Source organism: Felis catus, chromosome B3 (genome assembly GCF_018350175.1).
Source record: "Felis catus isolate Fca126 chromosome B3, F.catus_Fca126_mat1.0, whole genome shotgun sequence".
Classification (NCBI taxonomy): domain Eukaryota; kingdom Metazoa; phylum Chordata; class Mammalia; order Carnivora; family Felidae; genus Felis; species Felis catus.
The window spans coordinates 108,364,410-108,387,512 of NC_058373.1; the positions used below are offsets into that span (position 1 = coordinate 108,364,410).

Genomic DNA, 23,103 nt, shown 5'->3' on the forward strand with positions numbered 1-23,103 from the left:
ACTATGGTAACAAACTCATTCATAGGAAGTATATCAATAAAATCAACTGGCTCTTTCATCTTTTTCTTTTTAAAAAATGCCATGTGGTTGGAACTGCATTGATTTTGGTGATAAGTTATATTGATTTCTACTGCTCTGCTTTATTGCACCAAGTCAAACAATCATTCCAGAGACCCCAAACCTCTCTTCTCCAAATTTCTTACTTTCTGACCTTGCCACTAGATGACAATCCATTCCTGCGTTTTAGCCAACGAGTGAGGGCAAACACTTTGACTTAATTGTTGTGCAATTGTTTACTACTAGGTGTCCAAGTAAGATCTGAAGGAAAACTTCATTTACATCCTCTGAACATCCTAATGCAATTATTGGAACGCAGTACAGTTAAATAGCTATGCCAGACGAATGGAAATGAATTTTCAGCTTAAGTGTTTGACTGTCACAACTTAATTATCTAGATCTAGTATTTGGTACATTTTCTGAAGTTCTTGAAAATCATGCTGTCACTTCTTTATATAGATTCAAAATCAACACATTATTAATAGGAATTTGACCTTACTTCAAAACCATGTTGACAAAAGTGATTATTAAGACTACATTCTTTTAAAAAAATTTTAATGTTTATTTATTTTTGAGAGAGAGAGAGAATGCATGCACACAAGTTGGGGAGGGGAGGGGAGGGGAGGGGAGGGGAGGGAGGGAGGGAGAGAGAGAGAGAGAGAGAGAGAGAGAGAGAGAGAGAATGAATGAATGAATGAATATGAATGAACCCGAAGCAGGCTCCATGCTGACAGCAGAGAGCCTGATGTGGGGCTTGAACCCACAAACTGCAAAATTAGTGACCTGACCTGAAGTCGGCTGCTCAACTGCCTGAGTCACCCTGGTGCCCCAGACCACATTCCTCATTAAGACCATAATTAATATATTTTGGTTTGGAGAAATGAACGTTTCTCTCAAAAGTTAAATTTCAGTCGAGCAAAGCTAATACCTCTATAATGTCGTGTATGAAAGACCACTGTCCATACTGAATCAGGATGGAAGGAAAGGGGTATAAAGACATTGAAAGTGTTTTTTTTTTTTTAATTTTTTTGAGACAGAGACAGAGCATGAACGGGGGAGGGTCAGAGAGAGGGAGACACAGAATCTGAAACAGGCTCCAGGCTCTGAGCTGTCAGCACAGAGCCCGACGTGGGGCTCAAACTCACAGACCGTGAGATCATGACCTGAGCCAAAGTCGGATGCCCAACCGACCAAGCCACCCAGGCGCCCCGAAAGTGTTTTGAAATAAAATTTGAGGTGGTGGTTTTTGCATATTATACAGTTCCTTCACATGGCTTTTTTTTTTTTTTTTTTTTTTTTTTAATGCCTTTGGTTATACCTACTACTGTGCTAAGGGTCCTGGGGAGATAAAAAAGAATATAGTGAATAAAGAAGACGGAGGATGGGATCATTTGGGTGAAGGTTATTTATTGAGATGATTAAACCAAAACACTAAGGACCCCTAATAATTTGTGGGTCTTTGAAAATATTTGAGGGTATTTGAGACTTTTAGGCCAAGGTAATATTTGGATGCCATCATATATATTTTATGTAAAAAAAATTCTTTGACAATCTAGTTAGTGCTGTTATCTATCTTTTGCACCAAGATGTTCTGCTTGCTTCTTATGCTACTATGTTTTCTTTTCATGTATGGGATTCTTTTGTTTATGAGGGACCTAGCAAAAATATTCTTCAGTTTTTTTGTGCAAAATGGTAATGATAATATCTACCTAATAGAAATATTACATGTATTAAATAAGTTTGCTATATCCTAAATTCAGCTACAAGTGACAGAAAACCCCAAATTACAGTGCCTTAAATAGGTTAGAAGTTTATTTCTATCTCACCTAAACAAGGTCCACAGGTAGTTTAGTTTGGGGCCATTTTGTTGGCTTCTTGTTCATCAGGGACCCATGCTCCTTCTGTCTTCTTGTTTCACGATTCTCAGCACACCTCAAAGTTGATCTTAAGACTGATGTTAGTATCTCCTTGGCCAACCGTTAGTCATATGGCCTCATCTGCCCTTTGGGAGTGCTGAGAAATACCATCTTTATTCTGGGACTGCCATTCACCCAGTTTTTAATTGGTGGTTCTATTCCTAAGGAGGAAGGAAGAAATAGGTATTAGGAAAAAGCAGTGGTCTCTGGCATGACAGCCTAGGATAGTGTCTGATGTAAGATGTTCTTCAATTGTTCCCTTTTCTTCCTTCCTCCTTTTCTTTTCCCTCAGCTTTTTATACCTGGGATGAGTCCTCCTGTGTAGGTTGGAAAGTGTTAAGCCTGAAAAGAGCTTTTTGGCAGTAAAGAGGGAATTCCTGTGGCCATTTTCAGTTAATTTGTGATTGTGGAAGAAAATCTTGGCATAGATTAGTATCAAATCATGTGTTGTGCAAAGAGTGTTCACTGTGGACACAAACTGATGTATTAGCATTTGCATTTAAGTAGCTAATTATATTCTCAGCATTTAAAATTGTGGAAAACAAACACTTTCCAGAATTACTTCGGAAACTATTTAGCACTACATAGACCCATTGTCATTAATAGATGAAAAATAAAGGATTCTTCTCCAGGATTTTTGGGAGAATATAATTATAGTTTTCCTATGCACAGTTTTCCTATGTGTTCTCTTCTCAGGAAAATTTCAAGGTTAGGCTTTATTATGGCTGTCTTTCATATTTTTGCTTTATTTTCCTCTAATGGTCTATGATGCAATGATTATATTCCTCTCACTTTTCACTTGAAGTGAATGAGTCAGAATTTCTCACTTTGAAGGTGAAGTCCTGAAAGAGTTATCTGAAAGCTCTGTGAGGGCTTGTGTATGATTAGTGTTTTATCTTCAAGGAAAGGAGTTGTTTTTTCTTCATCATTGTGGATATTTCACAAGAGTGGAAAACTTGAAAATTCAAGGACTAGAGTCATGGTTCAAATTGTGTAACACCATTGTGTTTATGAGGGCAGAGACTTTCTCTCCCTCAATATTGGCTAGACTATCAATAAAAGAATATTGCCTAAATGAGCAAATTGAATAAATGAATTGTCAACAATGGTGGGTGATGTGACTTAACAGCACATGTGTAGAAGATATAGGGGTTTTAGTTAACTTAGGACTCAGTAGGAGTTTAAGTTGTGTCTTCCAAAAAATTGAGATAACAGATGCTAGAAAGTAAAATAAGGTTGATCCTGCCCGAATTAATGTGCACAATGAAAGTAGAATACATGCTTTTCCTGGTTGAACTTCATGGGAAGCATAGTATTTAGTCTTTAGTGCCACCCAGTGAAAGACATAGAAGGCATCAAAGTATGAATTAATCATGAAATCTCAGATTGGAGTGAACTTCAGAGGATATGTATTCCAATTCCCCTTCTGATTCTTGGATACCCTCTACCATACCCCTAACAAGTGAGTATCCAGTCTCTGTACCTTCCCAGTGATGGGCAACTTAATTCAGTTTGAGGCATACCATTTAATTTTTCAGAACATTCTTTGTCTATGCTTTGGGAAAAGATGAGTGTGACCAGGAAAATAAAAGAGTGTAAAAATAATGTCTGATGAAGGCCACTTGCAAGGAGAGCACCTACCAATTTTTAGAAGAGCTGTAATTGTGAAAGAGGAATTGTTTTTGTGTTTGCTTAATAGAAGAAGTGGACCTAAGCATGGGCCAGATATTACCTCTGAAGCAGAGGACCTCAGAAGGTTTTATGGGGATGGATTTTAGGGGAATGCCAATACATTCTATGAATGGATTTACAAAATTTTGTTTGTGTATTTTTCTCTTCTGGGAGATAATTGAAAGCCTTTATCAGTTTTGAAGGGGATTCTTAGTTCCAGAGATTGGAACCACTGTGCTGAGGCTTATAACTCTGAGTTTGTACACTTTTTTCAAAAGTATTTATGAAAATAAAATGCCAGGGAAAATAGACTAATTAGACATCCTATAACAATTTCTCAGCTGTACTTAAATGACTTCTTTTGTATGAAGTGGGAGTATTTAAAATCTATTACAACTCAACAATAATGGCCCTTCATGCCACATAATTTCACCTGATTTGTTTCACAGAGTAACAGCTCAGTTACTTTTCCTGGATTCAGTTTTACTTATGACCTTCTGTGATCCTCCAGGACTTAAATTCCTGGAAGTGTGGCTTTATCTCAGCCTGAAGCTCTATAGAGCTATTCAGTGAAGAAATGAGTGATTAATATTTGGGAAATAATGTATTTTGCTTCCATGTTATGATATTCATGGGAGACTAGGTATTTTGTCTCCATCAAAATCCTGGCTGTGATCTTGAACTTGTGTTTCATTATAGGGGCTGTAGGCACCAATGAGAGAAACAAAGCACTCTTATGATTAGCAAAATATTTATGGACAGAGTCTGAGTTTAGCCAGGACAGCAAATTACATCTGTTCCCTAAAGGGAATAGTTACTTACGGTTCAATAGGAAATGAATAAAAATTTGGAGCAAATTTATCAGGAAGATAATTTTGCTCATAAAGAGAGAACTAATAATGCCACTGAACAGGTGGTTATGAAGTTGAGAAAGAATTATTGAATGAGTCAGGCAGAAGGTTGCAGTAGCTATCATGGTGAGTCAGACCAGTTTCTCTACCTCCTCTTTAGCAAACATTCCTTTGGTGATTCTCACACTCACATAAGCATCTAAATTTCCTTCACCCCTTTCAGACGGGAGATGTTTTGTGCAGTTGGAGTGTGCATTATTCACTCCAAAGAGGGTAAAAAGATATTAGGACCTAGAATTAGGAAAAAATTAATAACCTTGAGTTAGAAGAAGGGGAAGTATGGGTGCATTTTCAAGGAATATTTAGGTAGCCTTGAAGCAATTACTGAATCAACTCTTTCTCAAGGAAATACCATACCTGGTTTAACCTACTTTGTGGTTGTGAATGTTCCACAGAGCCAGGTGAGTTGTCAACAACTCTTGGGCTAACGTTGGTGTCTTAAGGGAAGGGGGACGGTTTTCTTTGAAAGTAGTATATGAACCATAGTAGGTGTAAAATTGGTATTTAATCTATTAAAATTATGTTTTATTCTGAATTAATTTGGGAATTTTTGATGGCTGAGGGTTTAACCCCTGGTGGATCTGTGTCATGTTAATTCGTCTGACTGTGATGGGAAACAGAGGGAGGTTAGGAGTTGGAGCTAGATGGAGGCTGGAGGTGGAGGGATGCCAGAAAGGAGAGAGAGGAAGTTGACCAGAGCTGTAGTAGGACTGCATTGCTTTGCCCTCTTGTCACTGGAGATAGGAATGGACATTTAGGGACCCTAAGGGAAGTAGGTGTTAGAAAACTGTTCACTATGCAGCAATTTGCAGGAAGATAGTATATAACCAAAGTTTCACTTCTCTGCTTGTGTCAAGTTTTAAACTTGCCCTTCAAACTTTGCCCTTGATACAGCCTCTGTTTAGCCTACTTTCTATGTGTCTGATTACCCAGCCAGGTGTATGCAAGGATTAGTGATCTATAGTCCCCAGAAATCCGATGACAACATGGTTTGGCATTTGAGGACACCTGAATCTTTTACTTCTAGGTGAGAAGGCCACTCTTCCCGGGATTGGCAGGAGAAGGTGGTGGCAATTACATTTTGTTCTAGTTTGCAAAGCTGGTATTTTTTCTGTAAGATTGGCTCATGTTTGTAGATATTGGCCATTCCTCCATTCAAAGGTACACTGGAGGGGTCTGTTTATTTTTTTTAATAACCTGGGTTAAGAACTGAGCATTGCTTTCTTTGGAGGCTAGTGTGTAGAAAGAATACAGCTTGTTATCAGGAACATGATAATGAGGATAAGTACATAAATAAGGATAAAAGCACATGTCAAAGCACTGTCTCCTGCAGGAAGAATGGAGATTTAATAGACAGAAGCCTGACACTTCCTGTGTGCATAGTCATTACTAACAACCTGTGAGTGTGGGGAAGTACTTTGTACCATGGAGGAAGAACATTGCTAAATGTCTATGAAAAATCCTCATGCTAACCAAATTTTTGCTGCTTTGCCTGCTCAACAGTGGCTTAGTTTTGCTTTTCTATCCATTCTGAGGCCCAACAGAATAGTGGTTCAGAGACTACTAGTGAAGAAACTTCTGATTATTAGTTATGTAGCCATCTCTCCTAGATGTGCTCAGTATCTCTCTGTAAGAACTGTTAGAGCAGGGGCACCTGGGTGGCTCTGACTGACTCTTGATCTGGGCTTAGGTCATGATCTCACAGTTCATGGGATTGAGCTCCTTATAGGGCTCTTCACTGATAGCATGGAGCCTGCTTGGGATTCTCTCTCTCCCTCTCTCTCTGCCCCTCCCCTGCTTTCTCTCTCTCTCTCTCTCTCTCTCTCTCTCTCTCTCTCAAAATAAATAAATAAATAAACATAAAAACATAAAAAAAATAACTGGCCGAGCAGATTCTGTGACTAGTTTTCTAGTCAAGCCTGCTCACTAACCTCTCAGGTTTGGCAGACCACACAAACATTGTTGGAGTCACTGGAGGTTTGAGTGGTGGATATGAAATGAGGAAAGAAAATTCTAGGTATCTATGATTTCATACAGTGAGATGGACAGGAATAGATGAAATATGTGTGTTGTATGAAGAAGAGAATGTACTGGGCAGGTGAAAAAGACAAATTCAGAGGCCATGTGAGGAAGACTAGCCTGGGAGTTGGGCCATTCATAAAGTGGCCTTGGGCAAGTCATTAATTCTTTTCCTCAGTGGCCTCATGTTTAAGAGGCTGTTGAATTCACTCTTAGGACCTCTCTGGATCCAAATATTACCCACATCCCTCCTTCTGGGCTTTAAATGTTTCAGGGGAGAATATTTGCTTCAGTAGTAGTTAGACAAAACCAAAACTGATACGACCAATACTTTTTTATTTTTTAAACACTTTTTTTTTCTTTTTTCTGTGCTCCCTGATTTAGAGCGAAGGCACGTCTGAAATATATCAGATTTATGTTACCACTGCATTGATAGAGCATTTGTGTACCTGGTCAATATGTGTTATGAGAAGCCTGAAATGTGGCTTTGGGTGATCAAATGGGTTTTCTTAGTTTTCTCCATGAGTACTTCTAAAAAGCATTCCCCAAATTAGCTGTAAGAGTGATTTAAAACTTCTGGTATCTTAAATGTTTTCAAATGTTGTTTAATTGCCTTTTTTCCCCTTTCTTTCTTTTTTTCTGAAAAAAAATAGTTAAGACTTCTGAAAATATACCACAGTCTTTGTAGAACTCAGTTCACCAGATTGAATTATATATAAAGCAGTTATGTGGTGCCATTAACTTAGAGGAGTACTTTAGAATTTCTGGAAACATAAGGCAGTTTTTCCTATGGATTTACTTGAGTGAGAAGGGGGCCAGCTTGGTTAATCCACCTTGGGAATAATCCTTCTTGCCCTGTGTAGTGCTCACATCTAACATTCTTTACCTGTGGACGCTGGGTACAAAGTGAAGATATCCTAAAGAAAGACTTCTTTCCATGTGATTCATGCTAGAGCAGACAGTTTGCCCTGCTTATCTCTTTTGCTTCATCCAGGAGCTTTCTGTGCTGCTGTATCTCACTTCTTTTTATCCAGTCCAGACCTCCTTCCAGACCATCTGCTCACAGAGCCAAATGCTACTGGGAATGTCTACTCACGTCTCATGAGTCCCTCAAGTACCACATGCATCCACATTGCTATCTTTCTCTGTCAGCTGGTCCCTTGCATGTGTTTCCTGTCTTTGCGAGTGGTAACAGCTTCCATCTGCCACTTAGGCTCCAACTCACTCCCCATTTCTGATTGGCTACCAAACCTTGGAGGTTTCAACCTCCTATCTGATGGAACTGCCTTTTCTACCCCATTTGAATTGCTATTGCCATCCTTCAGGCTCTCCTTTGGATCAATGTAATGATTTTTAAATTGGCTGTATAGGCAGAATAATACTCGCCCCTCCCCAAGAGGTTCATATCCTAATCCCCAGAGCCTGTGAATGTGTTAGGTTCCATGACAAAGGGTAATTAAGGTTGCTAATCAACTGACCTTATAAAATACGGAGAGTAGCCTGGATAATGCAGGTGGGACCAATATAATCACAAAAGTCCACACAAATAGAAGAGGGAAGCAGAAGTGGAGCTCAGAGTGGTGTGCCTGGAGGTCTTGATCTGCCCTTGCTGGCTCTGATGGGGAAAGAAAGGGCCATCCACCAAGGAATCCAAGCTGCTTCTAGAAGCAGAAGACAAGGTAGCGAATTCTCCCCTAGAGCCTCCAGAAAGGAAGGCAGCTCTGTTGACACCTTGATCTTGGCCCAGAGAGACCCTTTTTGGACTTTTGTCCTACAGAACTGGAAGATAACACATCTGTGTTTTAAGTCACTAAGTTTGCAATAACTTGTTAAAGCAGCAATAGGAAGGAAACTAATACCCTGACCTTCCCACTTCTCTTTTGCCCCCATTCTCAGTTTACTTGCAGAGCTGATGTTACTCCCTGGTCTTTAGAACTGTTTGATGGTCCCGCCACCTCTGCATTGTCTTTGTTTACTCAGTGTCTCAACACTTGGTACATAGGAGGCAATGAGTCAGTGTTTAATGAATGAATGCAAACAGCCCATTTTCAGCATTGTGGTACAATTCATGATTTTCAATTTGAGGAGATAAAACTAAGGTAATCAACTGATTTTTAGTTTTATACATCCCTTTCTGGGAACAGGATGAAGCAAACATATATGCTGTCTTTTCTTTTTTAAGCTTCTATTGGTTTTAAGTTACATAATAGCATTTTGTTATGACCAATTTGATGAATTAAAAAAATATATCCCGCGAAGACCACTGTTATTATTTTGATGTGTGACTTCCTAGTTATTTCTACGTCTGCATCTATATTTTTTAAAGAGGATATTTCACAAATTTGGAAACTTTTGACTTAGTGTAGTCTGAACATTTTTCTTGCAGCCCTTTTAATGGATGCACAGAATTCCTTTGTGTGGCTGCTTTAAACTTCATTTAACACCTTTCACATGTTATTGAACTGCACTGCAACTAATATCTTTTCAGTATCATCATGCATACCTATGATTATTTCCTTGGTAAATTCTTAGAATGTAATACCTGGGTCAGAGACGCTGAAATTTTTATGGTGTTTGATACGTATCACAAAACTGCCCTCCAGGAAAATCACACCAGTTTGCACTGCCACCAGCGGTGTTCTTTCATCCAGTTGACCTTCATGCTCTTGACATCTTCTGGATATATGGCAGGGCTAGAGAGCATGACATCAAAGGTGACAAGAGGATCGTTTTACATTGAAGGTGGGCACTGCTTTAACCAGTTGAACACAGACTGGGTGCTGTGGTCACTAGCCAGCACACCCAGCTCCTTTGTAACTGAGACATCCTCCTGTCCTCTCTCCAGAGGACTGGTACCATTGCTACTCAGAAAAGTGTGTGGGTTGGCCTCCCCTTTCCCAGCACCTCAGCTGCCAGAAACCAAGGGTGGAATCATAGCCCCCACCTGTTTTTATAGACTTCTGGTCTCTGGCAGGAGTCTGTAAAGGAAACTTGGTATGGAGGAAACACAGACCCTCTTATCTCTCTGAGCTCCCCTGTCTCATTTTTACTCCAGACCTTATTTACTCATGAACTTGAGCTACTATGACTCATGTACACAGTTGCCGCATGTTATGCAGTATGGAAGTCTCCTTATGTGGTGAAGTGTGAGTCCCATAAATGTCTGCTGAGCGGACCAGCGTGACATCTCTGCTCACTCAACATGAATGACCAAAGCCTACCAAGCCCAGACTTCCAAGCCCAGGCAGTTTCGACATGGTTGGTAGTTGGCATTGGCTGTGGTTGTCTCTGGAAACACTGACCTGGCATGTACAGAAGCATTAATAAAATATCAAGTTTATTAGTTGCATTCTCTTTTTTGGTGGAATAGTTTTTACCCTGTGAGTGTAGGGAAGCAAGTCTAGTTGCTATGGCAACACAAAGCTTTCAGCCACTTGTTTGTTATATTCCTTTTTTGGTTTATGGAGTGGTCTGTGGAGCCTCTTGAAAGATGTGCTGCTTAGTGTTTGACAGTTAAATCAACATGCTGCCTGACAGAGATGAGAGCTGGGTGAAGGCAAAGGGACAGGCCACAAAGCTCCTTTCTCATTGTTTGCTTTCACAAAGATTCTGGCTTTGGAAAGAGGGCACCTGAATCTGGAGCAAGGACTATCACTCTGTGTCTCTAAAATTACAAAGGAAAATCATTGACAGTTGGAACCACCAAACTTGTCTTTTTCATCCTGTTTTCCCACCTTTCCACCCCCGTCCCTAGATGTGGGAACATATAATGAAGTTATTTTCTCTTGAAAATCTAAGGTGTGAAAACTACTCTAACCAGCCCGTGGACCCTGAAACAAAGGAGGTGTTGGGAAAAACAAAACAAAGTTGGCCTTTTCAGGGTAGGAAGTCCCACCGTTGCCTTCTTGCCTGTGCTCTGAGGAAAGTGTGTGCTTACTGTGTGGTCCTTCCCCAGCGAAAACACTTGGTTGTGTGTGGGAATCTGCAGTTCCTTAGACTCCGGGGACCTGGACCTGTTTTTTGTGGGTTGGTTCAGTGTGGACAGTGAGATTTAGGTTATCAGACATTTCTAGGATTGCCTACATGGCCAATCATTTGAACATTAGAAAAAACTATTTTCTTTCTTTTTGTTTTCAATATATGAAGTTTATTGTCAAATTGGTTTCCATACAACATCCAGTGCTCATCCCAAAAGGTGCCCTCCTCAGTACCCATCACCCACCCTCCCCTCCCTCCCACCCCCCGTCAACCCTCAGTTTGTTCTCAGTTTTTAAGAGTCTCTTATGATTTGGCTCTCATTTTCAATTTGAGGTAAAAGTAAATTTCTATAGCAGAAAAATTATAAAGATACAAAATAAGGAGAAAACTTTAAAAATCACCTGTATTTCGTTCTCACAACCCTCAAATTAACATTTTGGTGCACATTTTATATGTGTGTATGTATGTGTGCATGTGCATATATATGTACATATGTGTGCCCATATATGTGCATGCATTCATATATGTGCATCGCTGTTGTTTTTGTAGAAACATGGTATTTTGCTGCATATACCTTGCCTGTATAAATTTTTCATTTGACTATGTATCATGAGGTATTTCCATGCCTATAATAACTCTAATGATTGCATAATCTTCTAAAAAATTCACATAGATATATTTTGGTCTGGTTCAACCCTTCTTTCAATGTTTGATATTTAGGTAGTTTCTGATTTTCTATTTCTTCAACCAATTCTGAGCTTCCCTTCTCATGTACCTCTATGTAAATATCTTTAAAAAGTACCCAGAAAATCAGCAAGTGCTCATTAAATATTAGTTATCTAAAATCTTTTTTCAAACTGGAGAATCAGTGTGAGAAAAACCCTCTAATGACTGAAAACACGGAACACTTTATGAACATTTCAATCCTAAAGCTGCCATGTTGCTACAGAATTGAGGCATGGTTATGCAAAGGAAACTACAGGAAGAGGTCTGGTTTGGGACTACACTGGTGGGTAAAATGTACTGTAGAATGCATCAAGCTGCATTGCACCAGGTGCCAAGGAGATGACCCTGCAGCATGGGATGCAGCATAGTGGACAGAGATTGGCTTGGGACTGAGGCAAGCTCAGTTTTCCTGATTCTCCCACTAATTTGCTTGTACAACCTTGCACAAGTTCTGTTTCCTCATCTGTAAAGTGATAGAATTGTTCTGATTGACCTCTGAGGTTTCTTTCCGATCTAAAACTCAGTGGCTTGAAGCCAACTCTGCTCTGTTTAATTCATCTGTGATAAGCAGAATGGACCTTTAATATACCTACTAGAGTTTAAAACTGTGTAGCCTAGGCAAATTACAACAGTTTTCCTGTAGTGAACCCTAACACTGTTCAGTGAAAGAAGACTTTCGCTTGCCCACCGTCCATTCCTTCTTTCCTCTTAATTTTGCCTGAGGGAGTCACCACTACCCATTGCAGATAGTTTGGGTGGTACTTTGTATTAAGTAGCTCCCCCAGCTAAGAGGTCTGTGTGTCCCACCAGCAGATACTCAGAGTCCCACAATAATCAAAGCTTATTTGCATTGATAGCAGTTCCCTATCCTGTCCTGTCCACATGCCCAAACTGCTCTCACTGTTTTTCCATGTTATTGTTCCCTTTTCTTTCTAATCTGTGGACTTTGGATATCTTTTCATCAAAGTCTGGTTTACTTTTTAGCCAGAATAGGATTCTGTTGTTGATAGGGAAAACCCTACCCCTTCATTGCTGGTGCTGGCCTTGTCCTAGTTCTCCAGTTGACCAGGCCTTTGTGACCAGCAGGCAGATCACTCCCATCTCACTAAGCTTGTGTGTCATGATCTGTGTCATTGATGGTAATGAAACCAATCTAGTGAGGTTGTTGGTGGAGGTGGGGGGGTCAAGGTGGACCGGACCACGTGATACTGTAAGGGTAGGGTTGGCACACATTAGAAGCGTGATGAATGTTAGTTTTCCTTCAACAAGGAGTTTCATTAGGAAGGTGCTTGGACTGTGAATTTGAAACCTTCACTCGAATATGTCACATATGGAGGCGCCTGGGTGGCTCAGTCGGTTGAGCGTCCGACTTCAGCTCAGGTCATGATCTCACTGTCTGTGAGTTCGAGCCCCGCGTCGGGCTCTGTCCTGACAGCTTGGAGCCTGGAGCCCATTTCAGATTCTGTGTCTCCCTCTCTCTCTGCCCCTCCCCTGTTCATGCTCTGTCTCTCTGTCTCAAAAATAAATAAACGTTAAAAAAAAATTTGAATATGTCACATATGGACCCTAAATCTAATAGACTTAGAAAGATGTTTCTGATAATAATTGTGCTTAGTTTGTTCTTAATCTTTCTTCATATCATGGTGAGCACATAGTAGGTGCTTTCTAAATACAAATTCTTTTGAATGGCTTTTAAAAACCCTTAACAATGACATAGGAGAACATTTGTTATACACGTTCTTAGTATTACACTTTTCATAATTGCTACTGTTTTAATAAATTGAGCAAAGGGCACAAATATTCTGGCCCTTTGACCAGAGCTTAGAAATATGTTCACTGGAAGAGCCTTTATTTAACTATATTGCTTTAATGGAATTTGAGATGTGCAGGAACGTTTTAATTATCAGAATCTTTTTTAGAGAAAGCCTCTGAGATTTGAGACAAGTTTACATATTATTGTATGAATCACAGTTTGCTTTAAGAGCTTATCTAAATCCCATGTGTTTGAGGGGAAAAGGGAACTCGGAATGAATCCATCTAATTTTCAGCTTTTTTCCTAGGAGAGATTCGTGATTGAAAGTCAGAATGGGGTTATGTGCTGCCTTTTTTCATGGTTTCTAGTGGAAGTTATAGGGTTTCCATAGTAATGCGCAAGGACTCCTCATTTCCTGCCATGATTTCCTAGCAAACAGAAGAGCACTGGTAACTATGGTTTAGTGTAAGTGACAAAGTTGACAGCAGATCATGCTAAATTTGTTCTGGCTGTTCAGGGATGGGTAGGGTAGAGCACCGTACTGTCAACCAAAGGTGACGACTCCCAGCTTCACAAGGCAAATAACATGTTTCCTGATCGTCCAGTGGCAATGGCAGAGAACACTTGGCGTTTTGACTAGGGGTGAGGCAGGTGCGGTCCTGCCATATTGCCCCTGAGATCCACTAAAGAGTTTGCATTTGAAGAAATACTGATGTTGCACAGCTCTGTCTTCTCCTCCTCCCCTCCCTCCCTCCCTCTCACTTGTTTTCTCCCCCTACCCCACTTGTCCTGTGGCCATCCCCTCTGCTCCCTGCTCCATCTCTTCCCTTTCTCTGCTCTTACAGCCACAGTTTCAGCTGTTCAGAAGGCAGAGGATAGTGGCACAGGATGGTGGCTCAGTATCCTGGGGAGTGGGGTCATACGTCTGGCCACCGTCCCTGGCATCTTTCTGTTACCCTCAGGTTGCTGGGCCTGGCATGTTCCCTTCCTGTGACAATTCAGCCTGTTTTCAGGTTTCCTAAAAATAGCAGCATTCTACCTCATGTCACAAGGTGTACCTGCACATCCTTGTTTTGTTAAATCTGAACAAAGTGTTCCCATTGGTGAATTTAGAGGCACTAAAAAAGCCTCCTCAGCAGCTGTCCAGCCGAAGTATGCATTTGTCTTATAGACAACAAAGCCAGCAGAAATGAGTGAGCTAGGAACAATGCTATCACCCACCTTGCTGCTGGTTCGGTGGGACTTCCCAGTGGGCCATGATGTCTCTGTGATTCCATTTGCAAGAGCTTCAAAGTTTGCATTTGCTTTAGACTCATGTTGTTTTGAAATAGTATTCCATCATGATTTTCAAAGTTGGTTATCATTCAAAATCACCGGAGCAGGCACAGTGTTAATGGCAACCATATCTGTCAGTTTGTAGCTTTTTTCTCTGCTTACTTAACAGAGTGAAGTGATTTAATAAGTTCTAGAAAAGTCAACGTGATCCTTTGTCTCAGGAGAAGACTAATTTCCTTACCTTGCCATTCATGAAGGGAAGTCCCCTGAAAGTAAGAGACTTGAGAGCTGTAAGACTTACTTAGCTTTTAGATTTTATTTAAATGTTGTACCTGTGTTCTACCTCTCTTGCTCTTTTGGTTAAAATCACTGAAGCATATGCTGAGAAAGTTGTTGATGACCTCAGGGCCAGTCAAGGTAATTATCTTGGCACACACCTACTTTAGATGGTCAGGAAGCCCTCTTCTGCCTTTCCACTCAGACCTGGTGAATATTGGGAGTTCCTAGTAGGAGTATGGTTTCAAAGGCATAAGTGGAAATTCATATTTGGTACCAGAATCCCCAGATGTGAGGTGGCTTTTGGCTTTTTAGTCCAGAGAACTGGAGGAAAAAAGGGAGAATGGAAACTCCTCCTTGCTGCAACAGTGGGAAACCCCAGAGTCATGTTTATGGGCAAGCTTAGAATCCATTCACTCACATAACTCCATCCATCACCTGCTTGCACAGGTGGTGTGTGTGTGTGGGGGGGAGGTTAAGCCTGACATATGAGTGTCCTGCCTTGGAGGATGTTGTGCTGCAGTGAGGAACACCCACTCATATTTTCATCTGATGCCTCTTTGGAGCTGCCTCCTCTTCTCTCTCTCTCTCTCTCTCTCTCTCTCTCTCTCTCTCTCTCTGTCTTTCTCTCTCTCTTCCTCATTCCCTCCCTCCCTCCCTCTCTGTCTCTTACACACACACACACACACACACACAGTATTACAGGGAGGAAACTTAAAGGGTGGAGATCACACACATTTAGCCTGTAAGCTTAGTATCCAAAGTTAAAGAAACTTTTAAGAAGTAAGATGCTTAAACAGGGTAGAACTGCTACAGACTCTCTCTTCACACATTTTCCTCTCACCCTCTTCCCTGGTGTTTAGTGAATGGTACTCTACCCAAGCACCATGACAGATGCTTTATGAGACTGGGGATGAGGCAGGGTAGAGAGTGCCGGCCTTACTTTCAAGTTCTTTACGATGCGGAAATGCTTTAGCTATAAAAGGCTGCTTAGCTTGCCCGGTATTAAATGGTCATCATGTAGGTGGTGTGGAAATGCTATACAGTTCATCTTCATAGTTGGTTGGAAGGAGACATGCAAGAGGGGACTTGGAGTAGGAAGGCATTCTTAGGAAGAAGTTGGGTTATAGGGTCAGAGGCCTGGTAGTGGACAAGACCATTCTGCCCAGAGGAAGTGAGTTAAGGATGCTAATTTTGTTGAACTATGAGTTTCCCTTGGGGATACAGTGGGATAAACTTGGGAAGTTTGCTTGCAGTTGGACCACATATAGTTTAAAGAGGAATTTAGGCTTTATCTTGTAGCACAGGAGCTACCGTTAACACAAGTTGAGTGAGAGCAACATGGTACAAATAGTACTTGGTGAGGATGAATCTGGTGTAGTGTTAAGGATGAATTAGGGGACCGTGAGAGCATGGAAACAGAATCTAAAGACACTTTGTGGTAGTTCGTAAGAGATACATAAAATACACAAACTGAGGGGTCTTGGTGCTTGGCAACTTGGCTGCAGAAGCCTGCAGGGACTTCAGTCATTTTCTCCTCTGATTGTCAGTCTGTTTTAGGGTCGGGAACAGATACATGTTTATTCAGTAAGACAGCTAATAATTCTCTCATGTACATGTGTGGTTCAAGGGAAGACACCTGTACTAGTCCCTTATGGCTGCCATAACAAGTACCACACCTGAGGTGGCTTCAACAATGGAAATGTATTTTTATAGAGTTCTGGAGAATAGAAGTCCCTGAGCAAGATGTCCACAGGGTTGTTTTCATTCTGAAGCTTCTGTCCTTGGCTTTTAGATGACCATCTTCTCCCCTTGTCTTCACATGGTCTTTTCTTTGTGCACACACATGCCTATGTTTGGATCTCCTCCTCTCATAAAGACATCGACTAGGTGGTTAGGGCCCAGCCACAAGACATCATTTGAACTTAATTACCTCTTTAAAGACCTTATCTCCAAACATGGTCACAGTCTGAGGTACTGGGGGTTAGGAATTCAACATGAATTTTTGGGGAACACAATTCAATCTATAATAGCACCTATGGACAAAAAAGATGAGGAGCAGCAGGAAGACCAAGGCCAAGCATCTTCCCTGACCCCTTATCCAGGCTCTTGCTCTCTGTTCCTTGTGCTAAAATGGACATCTCCAAACAGAAGTTTCCCGAGCCAGCTTTCTGTCATCCTTTTCTAGGACAATGTAGGCTGATGTCATCTGGGGGATTTTCAACTCCCAATTTTAGGATTAGCAGCCTTTCTCCTTTTTTTGTTTTCATTTTAACTTCTCTGGCAATGCTAGTTTCTTACCACATTTATTCCAGTCGTCTGTTTATGTGCATGATAATTTTTTATAACGATGGGAGGGAATCTCTGAAGAGAATTGGAATATATAAAATAAACAGATGCATTAAGGTACAGCTACAGAGTTTTCATAAATGTCTGCCTTTCAGGACTAGTACTTGTTTCTGACTTCTCTCACCTCTACCTCTGAGATGACCTTCTCTTTATTTCTAGTGGTCTCTGTTCCCATCAGCTGGCTGAGGCTGGAGCCTCAGGTCCCTATGTCCTCGCTTCTAAATTCTCATTCTACTTGGGACCTTGGGCCCAAACTGCTTTTTTTCATAGTCACCTGAGCCCCTGCTGACAGTGTTTATTTCATTCTAGCCTGAAAAAACCCATAATGAGTGGAATGATTAGAACTGGGGGCTCCAGACAGACTACCAGGGTCAAATCCTGGCTCTGACACTTTGTCCTCTGCAACTTTGGATACGTTACTCTCCAAACCTCAGTTTTTTTCTCATGTGTTAAGTGAGGATAATAATAGTTCCAACCTCAGAGGACTGTGAGATTTAAATGAGTGTAAAGTGCCTGGCACATAGTAAATGCCATGTGAGTGTAAACTGTAATAATTATTATTTTGCTTGCCTTTGTTCTGAGTAGCTTCCTTGGAGATTCAGATCTTGTTTGGCTCTTTCTACATTTCCCCCCTACCAGGCTTCCCTTTTGTAACCCAGGCAGGGGTGGGCAGGCTTCCCTGGAATCCTCCTCAGACCAGCTGTCCGTTTATTAGAATGATAAGCAGAAGTAGTTGACAAGGTCTATAAATTGTGCTTGTCTTGGGGGCAGTTCTACTGGCACAGTCCCAACCAGGCTCTGCTTGAGCCTTTGCCTTCTGCTCAGGCCAGGAGAGCAGTTCCCTATGTAGCCAATCATGAGCCCTTGGAGTTTCCACAAAAAGGTGGTGCTGCTCAGGCCATAGCAGAGACATTTGCCCTTTTCCTTTGCAGTAGTACCACCTTTTTAAACCCAGCAGACTTTTATGATTGAAGGAAAAGTTTGGAATGGTCTGTCACAATGGGGAGGGGAAGCTCTTCTTCTCATCTTAGTTGGGGTCTGCAAGACACACATCTCTGTTGGTGTTGAAGGTAAGGTTCAATGCCTTTTTCAGTTTGAACAGGGTTCTGCATGACCACAGTCCTGGTATGCAAACACCAGCTCCTCTTCTTCTTGGGCAGGCTTCTGCTGGGGACCTTGTAAGTCACTAAGTGGCCCCTAGTGGACCCCTAGTGAGACACTCCATAATCACAGGGTCCTCAAGAGCTCCAAGATTCATAGCTTTACCATCAAGGCACAAACTCATGTACAAATGAGTACTAATTCAGGTATACACCACTGTCTTCACTCTTGAGATTACTCTTTGCCTTGGGCAAAGGGTGATCGTTTTAATCTTTGAATTCTGCATTCTTAACCTTGTTCTTCCCTGAAATCCGAGATTGATTTTGTAATCCCTAGTGACTTTGTGACAAGTTCTTGATCTTTCTTCCTTCCTCCAACATGCTCCTGCTTCCACAGGGTAGAGCCTCCCGCTCGGCACCTCTTGCTGTATCCTCTCTTGCTCAGCCTGTGGCTTCCATCTTAACTAGTTAAACAGAATCTCCCTTTATTTCTTCTTAGCTCTGTGGCTCATTTAGTGCCTCCTTCCCAGTCTCCAGCTCTCCCCCAAGAGGAGGGCCCCATTACCAAGGCTACAAATGTACCCCTTTCCCCACAGCAAGTGCTAATGCATCTATCTCAGTGAGGTGTAGGGCAGGCCCTTAATTTCTAGTCAGGACAACTGAAATGATTTATCTTAAAGATGATATCTAAATACAAGTCAACAAGCCTTTCAGAAAATATCTGGAGCCAAATGAAATTCATCCAAGGGCAGAAGAGTTTCCTTGCCTTTGCCAAGCAAGGCTTCTTTGGCCATATGTACAAAAATATTACTCATCAATCAAACTAATTTATTTACCAATGTTAAAGTTGTTCAAAAAATTGGCCAGAGCACACTACCTTCCTGTAGTTTGACAAGGCATATTATATAAATTACACATTTCAGATATTGGTCTTATTTTTATTTTAGAACTGTTAATAAGATAAAGTATTGCTTATAGAAAATGGGCTGTTTTAAAAGCAAGTTATTGGAATATTTCTTGCTAAGTCACTCAACCTCCTTTAAAATTTTTTCTCATTTTACAACAATTGATCTTTATATCCCCTTCTTCAAGTCTCATTTTGTGTAAAATACATTTTCCATGAGTGAAGCCTTCCTTGAAAATCTTTATTAAACTTCCTGGGGTTCAGAATCCAATGCAGTCATGAGTGGGTGCTCAGTAAACAGGTTGGTTTTACGTGTGGGAGAACAGGCTGTATTCAATCTTTACTCTCTTCAGTGGCGATCTCAGTGGTGTTATCAAAATGGGACTCCACTAGGTTTAAATAATGAAAGTTCAGCTGGGAGAGATGTTAGATAAGCTGAGAGATAAATTTCCTCTTCTGTTTTTGTACTCACAGCAGGATTCTGAAACAGAATCTCTGTGGGAGTTTAGGTAGTTGCAATCTTATCAAAGATATGTACAGAATATTTTTTTGGTTTTGAATTGATATTTCAGTGAATGCTTTCTTAAACCTGGGATGGGAGTTGAGAGGAGAAAAATAGGAGAGAATGTCTGGAGATGTTTTAATGCATTCTGAGAAGTTTTGGTTTGATTTGCTTATATTCCAGGATATTGTGGGACTAAAGTTTTTTTTCTATATATTTGCATAATGCTTATAGTTTATCCTCCTTACAAGTCTACCAAATATAAATTGGTTCAAAATCAGAACATTCTCAGGTAATGTTTTCTGTTGATGGGTCCTGCATATTACTGTTCAGACATTGTGTAGAGCTGAAGAAAATGACAATTTGTATTGAAAAAAAAAATCAGAGGCATCAAAGGACAATTTTTTAAAAGCTTCATTTCTGTTGTTTTTCAAAACCAAAAGTTGTATAGGGCCATCTCACATTCTGTGGGGAGGAGGGCAACAAGTAAAATTGCAGAGTTACAATGATATGTTTTGAGGAATGGTTGGAGAAACTTAGAACTCATTAGGTTAGAGTAAAAGTTTGGGCGGCCTAACTGTCTTCAGCATTGGCAGGGTTGATACTGGCTTTCACTGTGAAGAAGAATGTCTACCTAGAAGATATGAACAAAGAAGGAATGGGTTTCTTGGCCAAGTAGTGAGCTTCCTGGCCATCAGCAGTGTTCAAGCAGATGCTGATGGCTGTCAATCAGAGTTGGTATATACTGGATTCCTTCCCTGAGTGAGATGTAGGAGGTTCTTGGTGGAGAGAAGGGCACTACTGCAAAGATGCTGTGATTCTGTAAGAGGATTTCAAGGAGAAGCAGCAGAGAGAGGTGAAATCAGAACTGTCAGAACGCACAGGAAATCCCGAGCTCTGGTCTCAGCTCTGCCACCATATTGTTGGGTGTTTGGAGTGGATCTCTTGGCCTGTTTGGAATTTAGCCTTTATTTTTGTAACGTGAAGGGTTGAATCAGTGCCCTCCAGGGTTATTTCTAAATCAACAGTTTTAAGATAATAATTTTTGCAGCCTGCACATTTGCGAGGATTCTGCAGGCCCTGAAACACTGATGGGCCTAAAGCATAATACGAGAGCAGCTTGTTGGAGCTAATAGGATATACTATGCACAGGATTCGTTTTTGTAAGCAGTCTTCCAGAGACTAACCTCATTCCATACTCTAATTCAGTTATCGTTTATATGCAATGAACCCACCAGTAATTTAAGATAAAACATAATCTTGGAGGTTACACTTTTTAATTTAATTAAGTTAGCATGCATTATGGATCTATTATGAGTAGGCATCAGGAATATAAAGATGAATAAGCAGACACCATCTCTAGTTTCAGTAAATTTACAGTCTAGGGGGAAATCACAGCTAGACTAAACAAATAATGATGTTAGACATGAGTTAGATATCAAGATCAAGCACTGCGCCAAGTGCACAGTTATATAGCCTGCCTGGTGAGAAAGGGATAGGCTTTGCAGAAGAGTTGTCTTTCCGGTGGGTCCTTCAGATGGGCAGGACTTTGCCTATTGGAAAAGGTCATTCCATGGAGAAGGATTACCTGGAGGAAACATGCAGAGGTTTGAAAATACATGCAAGTTTAGAGAATAGTGAATATCTATCTGGTAAAGCCAAGCATGGTGTATCTGGGAGGTGTGCTTGATAAGCCAGACTAAAATGGTGGTTTGGGGCTGAGTTGGAAAGGGTCTCAAATGTTATGGTAATAGTTTGAACTTTAATCTTGAGGTGGTGGAGAGTCCTAGAATCTTTTATGCATGACTGTAGGTCTGTGGTTCATATGGCTAACCCTGTTATGGGGTAGTAGACTAAAAAGGTGGTTTGGGGCTGAGTTGCAAGAGGTCTCAAATGTTATGGTAATAGTTTGAACTTTAATCCTGAGGTGGTAGAGAGTCCTAGAATCTTTTATGCATGACTGTAGGTCTGTGGTTTATATGGCTAACCCTGTTATGGGGTAGGAATGGGTTGGCATTGGTGGGGGGGGAGAAGGGATCTGGCAGTATTCAGCCTAGGTGTGTGCGTGTGTGTGTAATAATCAGTGTTCAGCTATGTTCATCAAATGACCTCAGTCTGAACCACACTATCCTGTAAGTTTATTAAAGTAACTTAGTCCAGCTAAGTCCTCTTCACCAGAGACCCAAATTATATTTTTAGGAAATTGAACAGTTGAAATTTTGAACTAGGCTTAAAAAAAAACAAGGAAGGAAGGAGGGAGGGAAGGAGAAGGAAAATAGATTCAATTTGGAATCTTTGTAGAGGTTCTGCCTAGTAAGAGTCTGACTCAAGCACTACATTAAGAATAGAATGGTGAGGACTTTAGAGGTTTCAGAAGACTTTTGAAAAGGATACTGAGTTAAATACTAGGCTTGATAATTTTGGGAATTCCTACAGGACATCCTGGAAGAGAGATATGTGTCAGGTTAGAGTTTCAGCTTATAGGCACATACTTGGTAACCCTCAGTGACGGCTGCAGCCATGAGAATACACAAGATATCTGAAGGAATGCTTTTAAAGTAGGAATGGGACCCAAACACAGAATCTTAAAGAATAAAAAACTCTGAGAGGTGAGCAGAGAAGTGGAACTCTGAGAGAGTAGGTAAAGTGATAAGAAGAGAATCCTAAATCAAAATTCTAGTGATGATTTAGGCATGTAGAAAGAAAAGTTGAAGAATAAAGATGTGTGATGTGGGTTCTAACTCTGCCCAGAGGTCTGGATATTCTGATTTTTAATGACCATTCTGAGATCTGAGCAAGAGTGTCCTTGGGAGAAGGTACTTAAGTAATTTACCTCATGGTGGGGGTGGAAATAGACTTCAGGAAAACCCCATTTTGCATGTTCTTTTTTCATTGCTCAGCAGGCAACCCTTTGACCTATAATTTCATTTTAAGTGGAGACACACCAAATAGAAGATTGACTATATTCCTTTTTTTTAAAGTTTATTTCACTTGAGGTGGGGGGAGGGGCAGAGAGAGAAGAAGAGAGAATCCCAAGCAGGCTCTGTGCTGTTAACACAGAGCCCAACGTGGGGTTCGATCTCACAAACTGTGAGATCACGACCGGAGCTGAAATCAAGAGTTGGTCGCTCCACCAACTGAGCTACCCAAGATTGATTGTAGTTCTATAGATACAAAGTTGGTTCTAGTTCCTGGGCTGGGAATAACCATTATAATAAAAAAAATTGGTGTCCTGATATATCACATATCTTATTGACAGAAAATCACATAGATGTCACACAGTCCTGCCCTCAGGACCTCACATCATCCTGGGTCTTCAAGATTCTGAGCATCTTGTGGTAAATGCTAAATATCATATTCTTAAACCCTGGAGTAGTATTTGGACTGTGGTGGTCTCACTCGGATGTACCAATAATTGAAGCTCAGCTTGAACCCATCACCTTACCTCTTTTCATGTTTCACAGCATCAGATAATCTTCAGTAATGCATGAAAGAAATTTATCTCCCTGCGACTCCGATCTGGTTAGGGTAGCTCTTCCGGTGAGCAAGTGACTGGTGGAGAGACCGGTATCTCAAGAGGCACAATTTCCTGGTAATAGTGATCAGCACATAGCATGCTATGAAATCAGAGCTTTGTTCCACAAGACTTTGCAACATGGTGCCTGC

At 40.9% G+C, this 23,103-nt stretch overlaps 1 protein-coding gene across 6 annotated transcripts in view; it reads left to right on the forward strand.

Moving 5' to 3' along the window:
* The window catches only part of SYT16 (synaptotagmin 16), a 251,894-nt gene that overhangs the window by 94,036 nt on the left and 134,755 nt on the right, over window positions 1–23,103 (forward strand). The gene's annotated exons all lie outside the window — the stretch shown is intronic.